Here is a 22,269-nt window from a genome sequence, read left to right on the forward strand (position 1 = left end):
CTCATGATGCTATCAGTAGGGCACAGTAGCCCTCTTTGCAGCAAGGGTCAAATCATACCATTATTAAAGAACCTCATTTAGTTTCCTATCTTTTGTTAATCTAAATGTGATTCATATACAACAAACAGTTAAATATCTTTCATACACTATGACTACAAGCATACACTGAGAGTGTTAAATATAGTAATTAATCCAAGTTACCTGGACATTACTTTTATTCATTCATATCAAATCCTACTTATAAAAATGCTACTTGTTGTCTCTTCAGCTATACTCTGTGAATGAGGGCTCACAATGCAAATACTAATACAGAATTATATACATTTTTTTAAGAGGGAAAGCTTAAGATTTAGGGAGAAATGGTAACAGGTGAGTGACCTTTAATAGGTATGGTGGGAAAGAAAGTGAAGTAAAATGCACGTCCTTAGACTCTGATATCCCCCCTATTTGTAGATGTACGTATGCAGGTAGATATTCTAGATATGTAGGTATTTGTGTTTGTACAGTACCTTGCAAAAGAACAATAATTAGGACTTTTGGACACTAAGACAAAACTAATTCATATATATGTGAGTGGGTGGGTTTATATATATATATTTGTATATATCTGTATGCCTTGTATATACGTATACATATACACACATGCATATACATGTAATTATAATTAAGTGCATTTTCTGTTCTATGTCTATTTTAGTTCTCAAATCTAAGAAAGTACTTATGCATATGTTTGGCTCTATCATATGTTTAGTTCTATTACAAATTTAGACAATGGTTAAACATATGCTTAGCTCTGAAGCACTTACTGACTGACCAACTTCAAACACATCTGCTAATTTATGAAAGAAGAAAAGAAAATCTGGTGCTCCTCAGAATGAAATTGTTAGTTTTGTTGGAAAGACAATGCAAAGATCACCAATTAACTTTACTTTGTTTTGCTATGCAAACGTTTGCCACTTGTTTTACTTGATAAAAGCATGTTATGAAAATATAAACAAAAATATGTACCTTATAGCTAGAAACATTGAGTAAACCTTTTTTCACCTTGCAGCATTAATACAGACAGCTTGTGTATGCTATTCCGAGCTGCAGACTGTTTTGTATTATTTCTATACTTGTGAAGAATTGTTACTCCCAGAGTAATTTCTGGATTTCTTATACATTTCCTTGGAAAACACAGTATACGGGTCAAAACCAGTGTCTAGATAGGAAAACCTACATGGTTTAAAGATGGTTGATATAAAAGCGAAAATAGTAACCTTGGATGGCAGTAATGATATAATTCTATCTGTTTGGCTTTTAGACCGGGAAGACGTTTAGCTGTACTGATAAAATATAGGAGAGATATATAAAAGCTAAAAATAATTACATGCCTGAAAAATAATGCCTTATATACTAACAGTGGATGTAAATGCACAGTACACTGCAGTCTTCTTTCTTGCAGTTCAATGAATGTTGCATGTACAAAGACAAAGTGCAAATAGCAGAGCATTTCATGTAAGCAATCCTTGGCAAATCAGAAACTTGTTTTTTGCCTCCATTCCCTTGACATAGGATTTGAAAGGCTTCAAGCAGTAGTGTACTTCCAGCCTTGTTTTTGTGCATGTGCATAGAGTGAAGTATACGATGGGAGAGAGTTTGCCTTTACGGAAAAAATGAATTAAAAGGTTTATCTTAAGATTTCACTTATAAATGCATGCAGTAAGTAATCCAATGAAAGTCTGACTGATGATACCAAAGAAATACAGGTTAGTATAATAAATAATGAGAACAGTCTGGAGTAATTTCAGTGAAACTGTTCATATGCTAAAGGCTGAAAACTCTAAGACTTGCAAAGATGAGGGCCTGATTAAGCAAAGAGAGAAAGATCAAATATACATGTTTTTTTCTTTGTATCGGATAAAGAACTGAAGACAAAGAACTTAGAAATTCAGTGTTTCAGTGTCCAAGGTAATGCAAAAGATCTCTAGCAAAGCTGAGAAATGACTCTTTTGTGTCCTCATATAGTGTTCAAGTATTAAGATCATCCATCCTCCCAAATTATACTTGCTGATAAATCCTACAATTAATTAAGACTAAATCTCCCTAAAAATTCTTACACTATGATTGTGACATCCTAAAATGCACTACGTTACTACTGCAGGATCTCTTTAATATCAACTTTTCACAAGTAATATAGAATTCACTATAGATGATATATGCAATGAAAGTATCCAGTAATTCTGAGTTTATGAATTTTTTGTCTTTCTAGTTTGTAAATTGTTTACTAAGCTACCATATTACTGATCTATTTTTCACACAAATATACTTTCTTATTGGCCTAGAAGTGTAGTTTTCACTTCATAAACATTTTGAAAACATATAGAAACCGCTCAGATAATTAGTCCTTGTAAGCCTAAGCTCTTTCTATAACTGATGCTTTCCTGACTTTGTAGGGTAGTTATCTAGGTTTGAAAACGCCATCCAATTCTGTTTAGCTACTAAAGTTAAAAAACAATTTGCAGTCAGTACTAGTGAATATTTTCTACACATAATTGTCCTTAACCCAGTAGACTCAAGGAATCGTTGCCAGGTTCAGTTACTGTAAGTTCATTTTGGAGAATAGTCTCTCAAATTATGTTGATTTTAATGTACTGCCTTCAAAACTTGGAAAAGAAAGCAGTGTTGCTCTCTTATTCCCAGATGTGTTTTTCCTTTGCTCTCTTTGTTATTTCTGTTAAGGGATGTTACAAGGCCTCCAACATGGGCAGGCTCTGGGACTCAGGATTCCTCTGTCCTGGCCGCTGGAGCCCTCAGCCTGTCTAACATCCATGCGAGGCTCCTCCTACTCACCCATGAGTCCAGCTTGAGGTTCGCTAGCAAACAGACACACTTACTCATCTCGTGAGCACCCCCATCCTCGCAGATCCCTTGACCGGCAGCACGGACGGTTCCCATGCTTGGACCCTGGGCTCTCTCATCCGCCTATGGCTCAGACTTCGAGTCTTTCCACAGACAGGTTGCCCCCCTGCTCACTGGCTAGTCCAGCTTGAAGTTTGTTGATGAATTAAATACGTGTGAGGAGACAACAAGAATACAGGAGAGACTAGTGAAGAAAACATCTTTCCCTCACTGGAAAGAGGTCTATTCTGAAAAAGGACTTGTTCTGTATTCATTTTTCAACTGTTCCTACAGCAGCTGATTAAGGGAGGAGGAAAGCAGCAGGAAAGTAGAAAGTGATCTTTCTTATTACATATTCCCAGATTGCAGCAACCAGCTTGTTAGAGAATTCCTGAGCCAAAGCCACAGTCAGATCATCGTTTTTGAGAATCCCTTTATTATAGTATGCAAGTTACAATTTGGGCTTGCCAATATTTCACGGATAGTATTTTCTAGTCACATGCTTTCTTGAGAAACCTGCCTTTTATGCATTTCTCAGCATCTTAATCTTGAGTAGCTGTCAATTAATTGCATATTTCATCTGCCCAGGTAAACAAAGGGCCTTCATATTGAATTCTGCCTTCTTGTTCACTTTATCGTATTTCAGAACAATATAGACTATAGCTGTCACAAGAATTCAACAAACTCTAAAACATCCCTGTTTTTTTATTTTAATGCCTTTATCCTTCTTTTCATTTTGTGTTTTTTCTACTGATTTTCCACGAATAAATCTAGGTTTAACATGAGTTTATTTATATTCTACTTTCATCGCCTTCCTCAATAATTCACTGCATATATTTATTGCTCTCTGTGTGAGGTACAAAGTAATTTAATCTTGATTTCTGATTTTAATATTAGGTATCCTGGTTTCGGAATCTCTTACCATACTTCTGTTTAATAAGTACTGTAGTTTTCAGACTGATGGCATCAAAAATCTACTCCTTTACACTTATGTACCTGTATTGCTCTCAGTAGACCCTCACTGGCATGATACTGAAGTAATGAAGAAAGATGAGAATTTTGCTCTGCTTTTTAAACAACTTTCTTGAATGAATCATATTCCAGATATTTTGACAAAGTTGTCAGTGTGTTTATGGTATATTCTCCAATACTTTTGGTTCACTTATATAACCCTTCTGCACATCAATCAGAGTTATAGTTTTTCCTACAAAATGAAACTCTCATTTCACAATTTCCTAACAAACTTTTCAAAAGTGAAATTTTCTTAATGCTTAACATAGCTATGAACTCTCAGCTTACAAATTCTACCGTCAGTAGTTTCCTAGGATACGAACACACATGCACAAACAAAAAGCAGCACAAGGAAACAAAGTAGAAAGCCTGCAGCATTTCCACTTTTTTGAATCCTTCTGAGCCCTTTGCATTCTCACAAACATATCAATGTTAGAAGTATGATAAACCTTACACAAAACAGATGGTGATGGGCTTAAACTTTACCTTACACCTGTGTCATTTGTGAAGGTAGAAATTCCCTTGAGAATTCTAGTGAGAAAAATTTAAAGAAAAATAGCTTTTGCATACACTGCATCACGAGTTTGGAAGAATGAAACTGTAATAGCTTATCAAAATTAATTTCAGGTCCCTATTTAATTACTATTGAAATAAATGGAGAAACATTAACTGACTCCAGCTGCCGAAGTGATCACCAACAAGGAAATTGTTGGTAACCAACAAGGCAATTGCAGAATGCATTATGGATGATTGATGGGGGACATTTTCAAATAAAATGCATTTTCTGCCAAAAGCAAAGTTAACATTAATCTCTCATCCCACAAATGTCCCAACACACACACACACACACACACACAAATTGAGAGGATAGCTACATCATTTTCAAGGAAAAAATGGAATTTCAGAAATGGTATTAAGAAGGCATAGTGGAGAAGTCATGGTTATGATGTCCGAGTGCAGTGATGGGTCAAAAAAGGAGAATCAGAGCTTTCAACACATAAATGCAGAGTGCTGAGATAAAGGTAATGGTGACACTGATGCTGGAACGTTGTACTCAACGTGATTTGTCCACGTTCTAAAAGGAGATAGAAACCTGGGAAAAAATGTAGAAAAGAACCTCTAACATAATATAAAAGTGAGGGAAAAATCTTCACAGTAAGAAACAAAAAGTACTCAATCTTTGTAGTTAATCCAAAGGAAACTAAGTAAAGACCAAGAGGTGAGGTGACCTGATTACAGTGTGTAAAAGTTATCATAGGGAGAAAATACTGTGTATACATAGAAGAGCAAGGTATGGCAAGAACTAAAAGCAGGAAACTTAAGTTTGGTAAACTAAAGTAGGAAACAAGGCAAAACATGAAATTAATGGAAAGTATGATTAATGATTAAAACATGATCATAAAGAAAGTGCTAACTCTCAGTATCACTAAATCCTCAAGTCAAGATTTGTGGGATATCATTGTGCTACATAGTTATCTTTATATTAGACTGTAACATAAGTGAAATTCTGGAACTGTGACCTATAAGATCATTAGATCTTAAGAAAGACTAGAATTTAAATGAGACCAGCATATAAAACAACAGAGATGACCACAAGGTATTCTTTACACAAGGTTGAAATGATCTTCCAGAAGATGATGTGGATTGATTGAATGAAAAGGGTGAAAGAAATCTGAAACCACTTCCCCTCCTTATATAAACTCAGGACAACATCTGTTTTGAAAACCTTGCCATACAAGTGCTGAAAACTTTTATGACTAGTTTGGATTTCTTTCGATATTCTGATCAGTATGAAACTGTGTGTAAAACAAAGCTATGGGTCATACACATTTTTCTTTCATATCTTTTGGCTTATAACTTCAGATTCCAATGTTTTAGCTTTGCTTTTACACTTATATTAGTAGCAGGAGTTTAATTTAAACAGAAGGTGAAACTTTAATGAATAACAGAAAAATTAATTTAATAGTTAACATTCATACATTATGTTGAAGATGCAAAGTATTATGGGCTGGACTGTGATTCTTGGACCAAAGTTAAGTAGTACCCTTCAGTAAGACATACCCTACAAGATGCCTTTCAGTATGTGTCACGATATTCTCCTAACAAATTCTGAAGGAAACAATCATAATTGTTTCTGGTTATACCTTGAGTCTAATACTCTTTGTTCCAGCAATTGGGTAGTGAGAGAGAAACAGATTTTAAAAGATGTTAAGCATAGCTTTGAGGTGTTTAGTGCTTATGTGAGTGCTCAGGTTCATAATAAGCTACTTCCATTTTAAGAAGGCCAGATATTCAAAAGTGCAATTTTCTCATATGACATTAGTTGTGAGGCTCTCTCTGTCCAGCTCAACTCTTCTCAAAATCTACCATTATCTGGGGAATAATTAAGAAATGGGCTGTTTTGAAAATCTTGCCCTGTGAATGGTTATTGAGCACATCTGATAGTTCTAAAATTCATTTATTACTCTTAGTTTATATTAGTAACAGAGAAAACTACCTGTTCCTGCACGAGTTTAATTAGGAATGAGGGTTCTAAAGACTGCGTGATATGAATGATAAGAGCTGGCACCACACAGGAGAAAATGTCTCCTCTTTCCAAAGACCTATCAACCAACCAACTGCAAACTACAACGTCTTGTAAACAGAAGAAGAGATTGCACAACCCTCCTCAGGGTTACTAAGTGCCACTCAAATTTAGAGCTATTTGTACCACAGTGTAAAGCTGTCATGCATTTTGAAACATAAAAATATATCTTTGAAATTACAGCAACGGCATGAGTGTTTGTATGAGTCAAACTTACAGGCCATTTAGCTTCTCACTTACCAGGGTCCAGCCACCAGTAATTTGCCTATTGAAACTCCAGATGCTGCAAAAAGGCAAAGATTTAGTGCACTTAAAGAGCAGTTCAGATGGAAAAAATAAATAATAATAATAACAACAACAACAACAACAATAATTAATAGCTTCCTGAGATAGTAGCAGAATAATGACCAGGAAAGGTGATTCTAGTCTTGACTATCTTCATATTATTCAATGATAAGCACAATAAGCTACTGATTGTTTAAGTGAAATCACTTGTTAGTCTTTTCCTGTATCTATTCTTTGCTCACGTCTCCTTGCATTAGAGATCCCCCAAAATACTGTACAAAGGAAGTAACTTTTTACCCAAGTATTTTACTTGAAAATATCATATGTGTTTGAAATCTTTGCGATTGTGGCACTTTTATGCATAAGCATGTATACATATCAGTCACTACACTTTTGTGTTCATGAAGTCAGATATGTTTCAAGCATATAGATATTTCTAGATATTTTTCAGTATTGAGCTGATCAGTTGGATTTTATCATTTCTAATAAGCAGCTGCAATTTAGAATACAAAAAGGGACAGAGTTGTTGAATGCAGTTCTAGCTACTTAATTCCTTTTTCTGATTGCCAGAGCTATGGTATAACTCTAGGTAGTCGCTAGCATGACAGAAAAGAAACAGTTTTCTATTATTATTAATTTCTTCCATTCTTTAACGTCTGAAACACAAACTATGTTGCATATGTGCACAATGATATTGTAGATAAGCATGTTTGCCAGAAATAACAGCTCTAGACTGAGAAAAAATAGTCAAAGAGTATTGTAGGTAGTTTTGAAAATTAGTCTTGCTTCCCTCTGATGATGATAACTATATAAAGCAGATATGATTTACATGAATTAGGAATAGATGAATCTGTAATAGTAAGTAATTGTTTTTGAATTCTATAGCATATATGATGACCAAAGTATATGTTTTCTGTGTACGACTGTGGGATATATAAACACATATGCACTTAAAGTAACTTTTGGATAACTGTCTCCATTATTGAATCTGCTGTTCAAGGTTAGTTAACTTGTCTCCCAGCAATATGAATGAGGAGATTTACATTATATTTAGGTTAAATTTTCTTGCCAGGATTTGCACATTTTAAATTACATTTGCAGGGAAATTTGGCAGCCTTTTACAGTTATTTGTGAGTTGAATAAAAATATATGGATTATACTTTGCTGGAAAAAATAGCATGCCCACACAATTTTAGTAGTAAAAAAAGGAAGAATATTTTCAGTTGGTCAACTTATCTCTATTATTTTTCCTTTCTTTTCCAATGTAGCCTTGTTCAAAAGGAATTGAATCATTTGGCATCAGTTTTCAGGCATGAATGATGAAGAGGATTACAGGAAAAGGAAACAGAACCTTGAGGGCTAAGGCATTTCAAAGCTGCCTGCTGCCACAGGGTTTTTATGTGTTGCCAAGGAATGTTTAAACTACACATTTCATAGCTGATTCCTAATTGTGTATTTTTTGGAGGGGGGCACCCAATTCAGTACCTTGGAATTGGCAGTAAAAGAAAGCAAATTAAATGTTAGGCATGATTAGAAAAGCAACAGAGGCAAATCAGAGAGAGAATAGCATTTTATTCACTACGCCAGTCTAATGCGGTCACCAATTTAAAATACTATTTGCCCTTGTTCATCTCACCCTACTACAAAAGATGTAATAGGACTGGAAATGATCCAGAGGAAGATGACAGTGATGACCAAAGTTATGGAAAAGCTTCTGTGCAGAAACTCTCTGAAGATTAGAGAAGAGATAGGTATCTGAGAAGGAATGTGATGTCTGAAGAATCATGAAAAGAACAATTAAGGATTAATCGTTCATTGTCTTTAGAAATAGAAAAATAATAAAATTAGAACAAATTAAGTTCACAGCAAGCAAATGGATTATTATACAAAGTGGAATTGTACTATAAAATTGCTTTGTACAAAATGCAGTGGCTGCTGAAAATTAAAGTGCGTTTAAAATGGATATACACTCAGAAAAGTGCATACAAGAAAGTCTTTCATCAAAGAAAGTGAAAGTCTTTCATCAAGGACAATTAATTAAAAAGGACATTACATCCAACTCAGAACATTTCTGACTCAGATTTCAGGGGGGTAGGTGATATTTTGGGTGTATTTGCACAGCTCTTATGCACTAACATAGACACCCAATGTTGTACAGTGACAAGCAGAATACTGACTGGAGAAACTTTCAGCTTTGAGCCAGTGGATAGTAGTGCCAGTTAAAAACAGTTAAGAACAAAACAAGAACAATAAACCAAAAAAAAAGCACAAACTCTGGGTTCTTACAGCAGCAACTGAGCTTTGGGAGCTGTGCTTCAAACTCGCATTTTGGCATCGAGCACTGAATACTCTGAAAGATTCAGATTCTGCTTACCTTAAATTGGGTGCCCAAAATTAAAAGAAATGTTTTGCCTTAGAATTTCTAGATTGGTTCTTTTAAAGGTACCACAACGCAGGAGATGACAGTAGGAGCCCTGTTTTTCAAGGGAGTGCATATCTCGTCACTTATCGCCCTGTAAAATACCAGGGCAAAGCTAGGTGCCTGGTGCCGTGATTAGCAAAATGCAGAGCAATGGATGAGGATCTGCTGATTAGCAATAATACGGGAAGGAGGGCGTCTTCAAGAAATAACAGCATAACTTTTCAAAGGCATCACACTTAAGACTGTAGAAAGTGCCAGAGCCCCGAGGGCACCGTCAGGCTCCCTGTCCCTACCCACCCCAGGGCTTCCCACCCTGCCCAGGACCAGGACCAGGACCAGGACCAGGACCAGGACCAGGACCCCATTCCAGCCCCATCATGCCAAGTGGTGCCGACTCCAGCCTTGTCTCTTGGATGGCTCTGGATGTCTGCTGCAAGTAGCATGTATCTAGTCCTGCCTCCTGGATGAACACTCAGGTCCCCATATTTGATTCTCACCAGTGAAGTCTGTCTAGAAAAAAATGAAAAGCTAATGAAAAAGCAGATTTGGCCTCTACATTTACTCAATGACTTAGTAATTAGAGCTCTTAATCAGGCTGTGTAAACCTGAAACTAGTAAGTGAAAAGTCAAAAAAAAAAAAAAAAAAAAAAGAAAGAAAAGAAAGAAAGAAAATGAGAGGCCAGTTAGGCATTATTAATGCACAGTTCTTACATATTCTTCTTTTATATATATATATATAGTCTTCTGACATATATATTCTTCTTACATATATATTCTTGTATATATAAATATATTCTTCTTAATATCTTTCTGGCAGTTGTTTAAATGAGATCCGGTCTAAGCTGAAATATTTAGGAAGCTTTCAACACCAGACCACCGAACAGCAAGACTCTAGAAAACTTGACTATGTGAATATTTTTCAGTTGTTTCTGATCCTGTTTCACTTGGGTTCTAAATAAAAGAGCAAAAAATGGAGAAACTTTTCTAATCTATTTATGCTGTGGGAATTTGCCTGTTTAAAACCAAACTGTACAACGAAATGCCAAATGACTTCACAGCTGTCTATATAGAAACAAGTGTATATATGTGTCTGTGTATATGTGCATATATTTTTAATCAGCATCACTGGAAAGTTGGATTTATTCATTTGTCGTTTTGCAAACACCTTCATTTTGCAGAAATTGTCACAGCTTTGCCTGAGTTAGAAAGAAAAACTCTTCTCAATCTGGTGACAAAAAAAAAAAAAAATTAAATAACAATAGGAAATATGGTCATAGGTTTCAAAAATGGGAGAGGAATGTGAAGAATGTTCAGGGATGATGTTTAAACATAAATCATTACAGACATATTAAAAATTGCAAGGAATATTTAAAAGTTACAAGCCACTAAAATAAAAGGGGTTACCTACACAAATCCTCTACATTCTCTTCAGTCATGATTACCCTACCTGTTGTCCTACCTACCTTCTTTTTCCCCATCTTAAAAAGCCTTTTACAGAAGAACCAAAAAAACCCCCGTATTAAATTTTCCCCCAAATAAATGGATATGGTACATATAGTTTGCTTACAGTGCTGTATCATTTTATGTGCCAGATCAATGTTTAAAGGTGAAATAAACTTCTACTAAAACTCATACTCTCCATGGTTGACGACAGCTCCAAGGAATGACTTTCTGGCTATCACTTTGTGATTTGGAAAGTTGCCCATAACTACAACAGCAATTTCTGTTCTCATCAATCTTCAAGGGCAATCTGTATACATTACGCAGGAATGCCCTAACAGGAGTCTGTCAAGTGTTTTAAAAACAGATTCAATATGCTTTTCTGTTTTTTCACTTACTGTTAGGAGTATACTTCTTGGCTCTCAAAAAATAAAGCTCTTGCACCAGTTAGGTCCTTTTTATGTAACAAAAAATGAAAAATGTCCTTGGCAATCTATTTATCGATATACTAATTGCAAAGTTAAGATAAAATGTTAGTGACATTTGATTCATTTCCTCATTTTTGTCCCATTGTTCCAGTGATACAGGCCCGGAAACAGTATTGGTAATTGAATTATTTTGCTGGGTCTGCCCTTCATTAACTTTTTAAGTCCCCTCTAAATATTGACTGTGCCTTGGAAATCATTTTCTAACTTGTGGCAATAGAATTTTACAATTTAAAAAACCTAGAGCCAAGAATATACTTATCTTTTATTTTTTTAAAAAAATAGAATTTAGTTCTAAATCTTTTGTAGCCTTCTCCACTTCTGTAAGCTTCAGACAGATACTGAAATATTATAATAGGTATGTGGACAACATTTTTGGAATTTGGAATTTGGAACATTTTGCTTAAATCTTTATTTTAGCACCTACATAAGTGGCTTCATTGTTAAGGCAGGTATGCATACATGGATCTTACTGATATAATTTCAAATATTCAACTCTAGAAATTATTTATGTTTTCTGAAGAGTTTTGAAAGATGTATTCTCTGCCTACAATTCTGGAAACCATATGTTTAGGTGAAATTGCTAAGTCAAGACACTGAAACAAATCAATTTGTTTTGAATTCTACCAACAATTCTGTATTCTCTGATGAGAATAATAAGAAAAAGTTTGGATGGGAGTTTGCTTCATTTTTCATGAAAGCAAGGGGAGAGAAAGTCTTGGATTATTGTCAGAGGAGGAATAAAACCTAAATGGAAGAAAAAAGGGGGTCTTAGTCACTTGTTATGGTGAAAAGAAGTGTGTGCCTTGTGGTCACCTGTAGTAGCCCAGATTTTCACTGAAGGGGATACAGCTAGGAAGTTTCTGCCTTGTACAGTGCTGTCTCAGAAACAGGTATGTTATAGCTGGGAAAATAGGCAGTCTCAGAACCTACATATCCTCCTGTATTTCTGTTTTGAAAATTGATGGGAGAGAATCTCCAATCACTGAACACTTGTACTTTCCTGTAAAGCTTTATTTATTAGTCTCTGTATCTAGATACAATACGCAGCTTAGACACATACAAATTGATTATTCAATGAATGTCACAAGATACCTCAGAAAGGTAATATGCCTTCCCCCACCAAATCACTGCTGAATTGAAAGCCTCTTTGAATTAAGAAATATATATACAGAGCAGTGTATACATACTGCATGCACATATAGTCTGAAATTCTATTTTCTAGAGCATCAGTGCTGAAGCCAGGGTTGCATGCATGTGCTTTCATTTATTCAGGATCTGGCAGCTGGAATTTTGGAGTAAATATCTATTTTCTTTCCACAAGAAGCTGAGTAGAGATCATTATTTTCAAGTATAATGTCAGGAAGAAAAAGGAGTACCTATCCAGGGCTTAAAGCACTTTTAAAGTAAAGAAAACTCTCTCCTCATCCTGAGCAGATCCAAACCCTACCTTAATATAATGCAGCTACTATATAGATTTTTTCTGATCCAAGACTGATGGAAACACATTAGTTTTCAGTGATAAATCCTAGGTTCTGTTACCTATTATCAATTTTTTTTGCATTTTTTCTAAACCTGTGACTCTTTAATGTAAAATATATAGACACGCTGAGATCAAAATGTAACCTTTTTACCACCAGACTAGGAAAAAAATTCTCTTTTTCTTGACCCATGTATTTTACTGTTCCTTCTCATATGGAATAACTTTCAACAAGAGAGTTGCAGATTACTCTTCCACTCTTGGTAGAGTTGGGTTTGGGGTATTTGCCTATGGGACAGCAGCGAGGGTTTTAAATTTCTTCAGATCAAGTCAGATTGCATTCTACTCTCCTCTATACAGAATTAGTTCAAAGGCATACAACATTATCATCTGTCAATATTGGAAAGACAAACAAAACAAAACAAAACCCCAAAGCAAAATAGCCTCGCTTGCATTTAGTGAAGGTTTTAATCATATGTGATTATTCTAACTTCTCTACACCTTGAACTGAGGGTCTAAGCAGACTTGAGTGCTACGCTGTCTTTTATTGAAAAATCTGATGAAGTCTGGTTTTCTGTTATCGCAGGATTGTCAGACACAGAATTTTAGGCAAGGTAGGCAAGTAACAGTTTTGAAATCTCAGGTCTCAAGTATCACAAAACTAAAAACACACATATCATTACATATTGGCAGTTACGTTATGCAGAGAATAAAAAACATATTTGTGTTATTTGTAAATAAAAAGATTGCAGTAGCTCCTTTCTTTTTCCAACGCCCTGTAGATATTTCATTTTGATGAGATATTAAATGCACTCTTTTTCAGACTAGGTGCCAAGCAGCATTCTTTCACAGTTATTCTGTTCTATCGATCAAGCTCAATTCTCTGTTACACTTTCTGTAGCTTCACTGAAGTGGACACGTACTAACATAATGCACTGAAGAGCCTGGTCTTCACTCCATAGCCAGTCAGTACCACAATGGCTGATTATCCAATGCTTTGGAAGTGTTATTAATCTCACTAGCTGAAATAGTACTTACATTCTGGTGTATTCAGGAACTTAATAAAAATCATTGCCCATATTGTGCCACAAGAAGATACATGTCTTTCCTGAAGAGTTCTCAATAGAATTTAAAATATGATGGAGCATGAAGGTAGAAAGGAGGGTAGAAGGGGAAAAAGGATAAAATAAATTATAAACAGAGTGAATAGTTTAATCCACCATTGAGGATTTGTATGATCAAGTCTTCCTTTCTCAAGCTGCTCTTCAGCCTTGTTTTCCTTGGCCAGCCGATTTCTTTAGTTTTAAGTGTAGATGGAAATATTAAGAAGTGTCAAATCTAAAGGCAGCAAAAATGAGAAGACGGAATGAAATTAAGAGCTGTAGTCAGAACTGCATGATGTAATATTTCAGTATTGGCCTGAGCGATAGGAAGGCAGTTTGTAGGGAGACATAGCATCTTTTATTTTAATATATAGCTAAAAATTAGACAAATTTGGGAACACAGAAAAAGCACAGCTGCAACCTTACCAGCAGCTGCATGGAAGGTCATTTTAAAGGAAGTACTGTTCATTTGCACCAAATAAGCCTTTAAATGTTTAATAGTGGTTAGGTATTAACTTCAGGTAATGACACAAATTGCAAGTGACACAAATGTTTTGAAGTTCCCAAACAGAACAGAGATCAACTATCTTGTAACTTGAGGGGTTTTAGATGTAATGATATCATGGTAGTTTACAAGACAGAAAAATAGCATGTAATTACCCTGTCATTACATAATATTTATCACTTAAAATGATCTTTGTCATTGCAGAGCTCCGTGCTGCAATTCAGGTGTGTCACTTTTCTGTCTTGGCAGAACTGGAATCAGGTCCTATTGATATTTTTTTACATACCAAGTAATCTGTTCTTATTGTTCATACAATTGCAGTAATTAGCACAGTTGTTGCAGCCAGGTAATGGCTGATCTGATGGTTTAAAGATCATATTGTGATAGCAAGATTGCCATCCTCTGACATGCTTACAGTTTCTGGGGAAAAGGAGCTGTTCTCCAGAGCTTTCTTTTTGCAGCAATGAACCCTCTTCCATAGTCTGCCATCCTCGCTGCTGCAGGCAGAAGTGTGCTGCTTAATTACAAAGTGTCATAAATTCATATGCCATTTGTAACTTTAATAGTAAATCATCAGTGAGATTTGTTCTGCCAGCACTAGAGCTCTGGAACATTGAAAGCAAAATTTCACAAGTTAATGGCCTGCCCTTTTCTGACAGCACACCAAGCTTTCACACTATTAACTAACACTTTGCTTCACTCAACCACTGAACTGTTGACAAGAGCACTTTAGCAAGTCTGAACAGAAGAAAAAAAATCAAGTAAATCAAAAGCCAGTTTGGAATGAGGCAGAAAAATAGGGGAAAAAGATGAATCGAGGGAGGGAAAAAAACAAACCAAACCAAAAGAAAGCAACTTGATATGCTTTATCAATACATGCCTTATCAATAACACATCAATACAATGAACAATATTTTTTTTAATATTTGAATTTTAGAATAGTTATTTTTCTTCTCAGCACTGAGCAAAAATCATTGAGTAGTTCTGCATTATTTGCAATTTGGCTTAGAGGCTGGATTCTACACAGATGAGATGCTTATTTTACTGAAATAGTTTTGAAAAATGAAGAAATTCTATGGAGATACCTAAATTTCAAAAAAAACCATATTCACAATAGAAATACTATCCTAATGAGCATTGCAGAAAAAGGTGTTTCAAGAGCATGAAAGAGATTTACATTTTTCGTTGTAACTCAGCAAAATCATGTGTTCAGATGCATTAATGAAAATATGCTGTTTGAAAGCACAGTAGATGACTAACACAGAGAACTGGAGAACTTTAGTTTGAAACAATCCACTACATTCACAGTAGTGTGTATGTATTATTATCTGCAAATGCACACAGACAGATACATATGTTTGCAGATCACAACCTCTTCATATATAATGGTTGATCACTGGACAAACTGTGGAGGTAATTTTCCCAAAAAAAAAAAAAATCCTGGAAGTAAATGAAGCCTAGTTCTCGTCTAGCAGTGTAGACATCACAATATGAGCAGTTTGACCAAGAGGAAGATTAAACTTGCATGATTACAGCTTCGGACTTAATTGTGTATCAAAAGTAGCAAATCAGAAGAGGTCCGTACATTGAGCCAAAATTGCTAATCCACTACATGGAACTTTGTGAGTATAAATATAAGTAAATGTAGCTACTTGTTTGTTAAGTGATGTGTAGAAAGCATTCTCAGGTATATGTCAGATGCTGTCTTTCCTGCACTTGTAGTATCTGAGTCAAAATGATTTCACATCATGTTTGTAAGCGAGGTGCATAATGTTTTCGTTGCTGTTACAACAAGCAGAACTCCTTACTGTCTGAAAACAGGTACTGGAAAATTGCATGTGGCTTCAGTGAGACACCCATGCTACAGTGAAGAAAAACTTAGCTTCATAACAAAATAGTTTACAGTCCTGCTTTCTTTTGTATACCTGTTATATTTTTCTCTGAACCAAGACCAATAATATGCTGCAAAGCACTACACTGATGGGATTGCTCTGTCTATGGGGAGACTTAAACTGTTGATTGATAGGAAAAAAGTAACAGCTTTTTCATTTACATTATTTCAAAATTTCAGTTTTGCTAAATTTTGACATCAATATAGGTGCTTAAGAATCCTTACATAAAATAACCAGGTGGAACAACATCATTTGTAAATGAATTAAAAAAATAAGAAAGATATAATGAATATGACAAAGAATTAGCCATATAATTGTCTAGGAAAGCCAAGGGGTCACAGCTGCCTCTCACAATTGCAAAACTAAGCCAACATTATGAATAAAGATTCAACAACTACTAATGATAAAGACTTCGTATGCAGTTTAAATACTTAATGCACATTTTTAGAGTCAAGTCACAGCAAGACAGATGACAGAGAAATAGGAAAATGAAATGGGATGTAGGTGGGTAATAAGAGACAGAAGTGCCAGAAAAGCCCAAGGATAAAAAAAGGGGGGGAAAAAAAGCAGTTTAGATGTCACTCAATATTTCCTGTGAGATATTAACAAACTCAGAGATGATTACTTTATAGTGGTTTGCTCTTTGTCCTATTTGTCTCAATTAAGTGGCTCTGGAAAGTATGTGCTCTATTAAACTTGGTATTTAGTGATATGAAAAATCCTTATTCTTAACATCCTCTTTGGTTATTCAGTCATGGACAGAAAATGTTTATGTATTGCCATTCTCTGTCCGCTTTTTACCTCTCAGTCAGAATTCTTCATTTATTTCTAAAAATGTTGGCATAAAATCACTAGGCAAAGAAATAAGATTTTTAATGACAGCAAGCAATTTAAAACCCAGTTTTAGCTTGATAGCTCTTGAGAAAGTGGATCTTGAGATAGCATACAGACTTTACTGTCATAAAACCAGCCAGCAAAGAAAATATAGTGAGAAATAAAGGTAAAAAAGGTAGCAAATATAGAGACATTCAACATGAATGCCCATGTAACTTCAGCAAGAAAGAAAAAATATTTCTTTAATCAATTTGATATTGAATATGGAGAGAACTCAAACTGAAGAAAGTCTCTTAGATCTCTGTTTAAAGTCAGAAAGACATTAAAAGAGTCATTTCTAAATACATATATAGAAATGTATTCATTCTCTAACTAATTTCCTTTATATGATTAAATTTCAAAAAAAGGGTGTGGAGGATTGCATAATACACAACTGAAAATAATTTTTGTATAAGCTCTATCCCTGCCTAGTCTGAAGACAATACTCTTCAGTTTGTATTCTTTTTGTGCTCCATAACCGAGTCAGGCTTAATGGATTATCCAGTAACATACTATGAGTTAGAATAAATGCAAAGTGATGAAATTTACAGTCACTGATCTGACTAAAATATGATATTCCCTTTAAATGTTCTTGAATATCAGTGTAGAAATAAGGTAGAGATAAGTGAAGTTATATACTTGCAGTACTTGCACATCAGTAACTTTTAATAAATTTTTCTGTAAGTTTGATTATTTTTGGTGCATTAGTGATTCACCCTAAAAATAAATATAATCATAGTGTTTTATTTAATTTCATATAGTATTGTAATTTTTCTCCTTTTAGGCAGTGAGGCTATCTTTTCTTTTCATACCTTGTGCTTCCTGGACTCAGAATACAAAGATATTAGTTACTTTTCAGAAAACAGCCCAACTATTTCATCATGTTCTCTGACCCTCTGAAAAGAGATTATCCCAAGGGTTGCTGGTTCCATGATGGAAAAAGAGAAATGGGACCTCTCCACTTGCATTTGAAAGCTTTCGGCTTCTCTGCAACTAATCACAGTAACAAACTCATGCACTTCTGTGGCTTAATATTTTATTATAAGAGTAACAGTTTTTACTATAAAATTTATATTTTTGTTTTGTAGAGGCTTCATTTTGTGATCTATCGATCCAGAATGAAAGTCTAAATAAATCCATTACATCTCCACAAAACCCTTAGTTCTTAAGAGGTCAAGTAGTATGAAAGTTATATTCACTGATTTAGGACACATCTAATATTCAAAAATTATTTCTGAGTTTTGGGGAGCTGAATATGAAATACTTATGCAGAGCTGGAAAGAATACATTTCTTTGATTATTCTAGTTAGTGATGTTTGCATTTGCATAATCACAACAATGCTTTAATTTTTAAATATTTCACATTTTTCTCTCCATTTAACAATTTCTCTCATTGTTTGTGGGGCAGTGTGGTGAATTAATCCTGAAATATTTGCATTTTTCTCTAAATAGCACCATGCATTGCTAAATAAAGCAAGTAAAGTAACGAGAGGCTTTTTAAGTGCCTCTGATTTTAATCATTTGATTATGTGCTTTTCTGTTATACTTCTTTTGCTTGTTTGAAGAAATAACCCATAGGCCAAAAGCTTTATGACTCCTGCCAGAAACATCTGTAAGCAAATTTTATTGAAATTTCTTTTCTATATATGTCACTCTTTTTTTCTTCAGTGCCTTGAAATGTCATTCCACTTTTCACAATACTGGACCAAACTCCAAAAACAGAAAAAAAACCCCAGCATCTGCAAAAGGAAGAATGAAGTGTTTGCAACACTCCTTTGAGTACAAACAATTGAATTATAGGAAAAGAACAGAGATATCTCAATAAAAAAATCTCTCAGAGAGTATGGCCAGGACAAAGTGCTTCCTTAAATTTGGGGTACCTGAGGTAAGGCACGTATCTCATGTCCTAGGTACACGGTATGTTGAAAGTGCAGCCAAGGTATAGCAAAGAGTAACGGCAGAACTGGTATACTCAGGGCAGAATTAATGCCACAGGATTGGAGTGGCATTAATACACAAAAGACGGAATCACCCTAATTCTACAAGGTAAAAGTGAGAGAGGATTAAAAATGGTGACTATTTCAGGGCATAATGCTACCTTTTTGTTTTCTCTTGGGACTAATCAGAAACTGTAGGGTTTGTTATAAAATACTAAATGAGCAATTGTCTCACTGCTTTCCCCCCCCCCCCACAGTCATATACAAGCAAAAGAAATAACTCTATGCTATATATAATACAATATTGTTTTCACAGTATATGTACTAATGACAGTAACAAAAATAGTAAAAATAGAAAATCACCCTAACTCCCCCCGCAAAAAAAACTACAGGGGGGATGGAAAAGAGAAGAATTGACTGAGTGGAGGATACTGCTGGCTTGAAAATGTTGGTTTGTATACAGGGAGCAATTGTTTATGTGCTAAAAAAAGAAGAGAAACTCTTTTTCTTCAGAACGACAAACACCTAGAGTACCTAGACCAAGAGAAAAGGCATATGTGTATGTCAGCCGATCCACCATTTTAGCCTACTACAAATGCATCTGAACTAGTTCAAATTGCCTATATTTTAACATCTTGGCTGAAAGTACCCATCTTATGGTCCATCACTACAGATTACCTGATAATGATTATTTTTATCTTCTGAGAAATTGCTTCTATGCCCAAGCCCTTGAGCTCTAATTTTCAATTCATCTTTCTTCAATAAAATTTGCAGGATATTTTTACATTTTTCAGTCCATTTTAAATGGAGTTTAAGCATACACCTACACATGTTAATAAAATTGGATCTCATAGTACTACATAATGCTGCATGTTGACCTTTCTGGGTTCTAAATTCTCTATATTTTTGGATAACTTAAAACTAAGGAGTACAAAAAATAACAAAGGGAACATTAACTTTAAAAGTTTAATGCAAAAAATACTTATTGGAAAAATATATCAAGTAGGTTTATATTAGATATAGTAGATAAACAGATAATTAAACACTTCCTTTTCTGATGAATTATGAGCTGACTTAAGTGTCCCTTCCTCTCTTCTTTCTTCCTTTTTTCTGCAATTACCAGGATTCCAATAGCCATTGCTGAAACTAATCTAAATACCTAATATAGACAGTCGAGTGTGATTAAGTATAGCGCATTTTAATTACTGTATGGTTAACAACCTAAACAAAGCTATAATATTGGAATGTATACATTTAACATATCAGCATACAAAATAAATCATATTTTTACATGCTCTGCATAATCTGTTATTTATTGTTCTGAGTCCAGCAGAACCTGAAAAGTATTGTTTATCAGCCTGGTAAAATGAAGGTATGGTTACTGTGGACATTCATGCTTTAGTCCTGTAAATAAGCATTATATCTTTTAAAAGTGTATTTTATTATGAGCCAAAAGTAGAAGTACTACATATTCTTCATTGTTATAACTTGGGTCAGAATTAAAAAAGAAATTCAGTCTTGAAATATTCAGATGTACTTAGTGCAGTTCAAGTGATATTTATGAATTAAGCTCATTTTTGAAAATATTTAGGTGGCCTTCTCTTACTGATTTCAATTGAAGCTAAGTACCTAGACAGAAATGAAAAACTAAATCTCCTTGATACGGAGCTAAAGTATTTTCATTGTATACATTGCTCTTTGTACTACATGGTTTGTTCTAAATTATCTTCTTTACTTAAACCTATATGTTTATAGCAAAATACTTGTGTGCTGAATCTATACATGAGTAAATAAATGTTAAAATATTGTTTGACATATTCTTATTAAACCCTTCCTGTTTAAAAGAAATTATGAGGTCCTATGTACATACCCTCTCCTACATGCTCTAGTCAATGTGTTGTTTAAAACATACACATCAAATGGAAGGTTTTTATGAGATTTGATAATTCTATAAGAATCCCTGAACTTACTTTCCTCAAGGATTTAAGATAAGCCGCATAGAAGGAAACACTGGTTAAATCTAGATGAAATAGCCTGCTCAAGAAATAAATTTTGGGGTCCGGACTGGAAGGACAGTGAGGCCATTATTCTTCAAACACTTGCAGTGCAAAGGGTACCTGAATTCAGTTATTCTGGCAAGTCGTAAAGGACACAATTTTGTGATCCACGCGAATGAAACTTAGAGCACACTCCTACTGAAAAGGATGATTCGATCCTGATTGTGATGAAACCACCAGCTTGTGAGGTGGGTAGGAACAGCTTGTTGACCTGGGTGAAATCTAGCCTGAAAAAAGTAATTGCTGATCCAGCTCACCCTATGGCTTTCTGATCGCTAGAACTGGCACAAGGATGGGAATACATGGCCTGGGGATTAGGGTGGCCCTACCAGTCTAGATCAGCTTCTGCTACATGTGAAATGTCATCTATATTTTGAGTTGTGGATCCATCTTTGAAAATTACAGGCAATACAGCCTATGTCACCTTTAATGAGGGCCGTGTCAGAATTCTGCAGCTGTTTTAGCTATTCTGAGCTTGGATTGAAAAGTACAAATCCAGACTGGAGATGCAAAATTTTAGTTTGAGCAAGAAGTCTCGAATGATGCATAAACATAGATATGGAAGCTGAATTTGCATTTATGAAGATTACCCAAGGATAATGCATACTGAGAAAAGACAGAAAAAACAGAACTCTACTTTTTTTTTTCTTTTAGAAGAGAGGGGAGAAAAAAGAATACAATGTCCTGAAATTTAATTCTAACCTTCCATCATTTCACATCCATGTCTCTTGTATTACATTTGCAGAAAATATGAACTCTCTTCCAATACTGAGTAACCTTCAACTGACTGTAAGTTCAGCTGGGTAACCCCATAATCATGCTATGAGTACTGTCTAGTGTGCAGAAATGCTCATCATTTCAAAGCAGTGATTTTTATGGTAGATATAGATAGCCTTGTTATTTGTAATTAAGTATTACAGTCCTTTAAATAGCCCATTGTACCTCATTATTCTAGTAAGAACACCCTGTCTTCCAAGAAGCCTTGACTAGTGGCTATCTTACCCCTGGTGTGCCAAAACTTCCTAAAGGCCATTCTGTTTGTTATTTGATGCCATCATGGAATTTCCTCCACACCTAAAAAAGACTTTCTGATCAGAATTTACCCTTACAACCTAGTGGTTATTTTTTTCATATGTATGTTCATTTTGCCCACTGTGTTCTTTGTGTCTAATAAATCTTGAAATATTTCCTGGCCACGCCTTCTAGAAGATGGAAAGAATCACCTCACCCCTATATCTTATTGATTAGGGCACATATCTGAGTACTCAGACAAACACCCTTAAGCTGATGTGAACTGTAAGTCTAAGTTTCCTCC

This window comes from Dromaius novaehollandiae, chromosome 4 (genome assembly GCF_036370855.1).
Source record: "Dromaius novaehollandiae isolate bDroNov1 chromosome 4, bDroNov1.hap1, whole genome shotgun sequence".
Taxonomy (NCBI): Eukaryota; Metazoa; Chordata; class Aves; order Casuariiformes; family Dromaiidae; genus Dromaius; species Dromaius novaehollandiae.